Source organism: Gastrolobium bilobum, unplaced genomic scaffold (assembly GCF_033153095.1).
Source record: "Gastrolobium bilobum isolate Gb01-03AN ecotype WA unplaced genomic scaffold, APGP_CSIRO_Gbil_v1 utg114551, whole genome shotgun sequence".
Taxonomy (NCBI): domain Eukaryota; kingdom Viridiplantae; phylum Streptophyta; class Magnoliopsida; order Fabales; family Fabaceae; genus Gastrolobium; species Gastrolobium bilobum.
This window is the reverse complement of record NW_026899661.1, coordinates 85,645-87,141: the sequence shown is the minus strand read 5'-3', so window position 1 is coordinate 87,141 and position 1,497 is coordinate 85,645. Positions and strand designations below refer to the sequence as shown.

The 1,497-nt window shown below is 45.2% G+C and overlaps 1 non-coding gene across 1 annotated transcript; it reads left to right on the top strand.

The window, feature by feature from the left end:
- Window positions 1-1,025: 1,025 nt before the first annotated feature.
- LOC133292407 (small nucleolar RNA R71) lies at window positions 1,026-1,130 on the top strand. Its single transcript, XR_009748914.1, has one exon. It is a non-coding gene; the product is annotated as a small nucleolar RNA R71 (small nucleolar RNA).
- The last annotated feature ends 367 nt before the right edge of the window (window positions 1,131-1,497 follow it).

Genomic DNA, 1,497 nt, shown 5'->3' with positions numbered 1-1,497 from the left:
GTGGAAAAGGAGGCTCAATCGGTTCACTCCTTCTCTTGCATGGGGGAACATAAGTTGGAACTGAAACTGGTTCACTGACTTTTGTTGCTCCAAGGTCTGCTACAGGTGTTGCGTCATCCGGTTTGATTTCAGCAGACTCATTGCTCTGGACCTTCTCTTTTGGTCCTGTCTGAGCTTCAAGGTGTGAAGGGTCAGTGGCTTCTTTAACTTCCTTTCCTATGGGTTGTTTTGTTGGTTCGCGCTTTCGAGGTCGTGCCACTAAATCTGGGGGTGGTAAAGTCTTTCCATCTCGTATGCTTATAGCATTACAATGCTCCTGGTTATCCTGAGACGGCTTTTCTGTGTCACTACGGAGTGTCCCTGGTTGCCTCTGTTTGAGTGCTCCAGCCAGCTGACCAATTTGGGTTTCTAGGTTTCGCATGGCTGCGCTGTTCTGATTCATGTACTCCTTGACAGAAGTCTCAAAGGATTGGGACTTCCCTTCACCCTTATCCCAGTTTTGTTGGTTCTGCCTGGGATACGGGGGTCGGTTCTGGTAGTTTCCTCCACTACCTCCAGCATTATTCTGATTCATCCAGCCTCGATTATTGTTCCCTTGATAGTTGTCATTGCTCCTGTTGTTGTTGTCATACCCTCCTGCATAGCACACAGCAGCTAGATTGTTACAGTCCTCATATTCATGAGGACCTCCACAAGTGGGGCAACTCTGACTTGATTGAGTCAAGAGAAGTTGCTCAGTTGGTTTTTTCCGTTCCATAGGCTTCCAGTTTTTTATAGTGTTCTGGAGCGAAGCCATTTGTGCTGAAAGAGCATCAGCTGAGCTTAGCTCAAGAACTCCTGCTTTCTTAGAAGCACTGTGTCGTGTGGAAGGCCATGAAATATGTTTTTTTGAAAGTTTTTCCAACAACTGGTAGGTTTCTGGATAAGTAAAATCCAAAAGATCTTCCCCTGCAGCTGCATCAACAGTTGCTTTCAATGGTGGGGTTAAGCCATGATAAAACGTGTGAATGATGCCCCAATCAGAAACTCCATGATTCGGGCAAATTTGTATCAACTCTTTAAAGCGTTCCCACGCTTCATACAGACTTTCTCCATCATACATTTGAAAGGAAGCTATATCAGCCCTCACTTGGGCTTGTTTTGCTTGGGAGAAAAATCGGGTAACAAACTGTTCCGCCAATTGCTCCCAACTGGTGATGGAGTTTGGGGGAAATGTTCTCCTCCATTCTTTGGCTTTTCCAGCTAAGGAAAATGGAAAAAGCAGCATCCGCATGTTTTCTTCCGAAATACCATGAACTTTGAAATTATCAACTATCTCAGTGAAATTGCCCAAATGACTGTGAGGGTCTTCCATGGGTAGTCCATAGAACTGACCAGCGTTCATAATCATTTGGAACATTGCGGGTTTCATTTCAAAGTTCGGGATATTCAAAGGAGGGGGAACATAGCCTCGTTCTGGACCATTTCTGAAGGGAGCAGCCATATCATTCAATGATG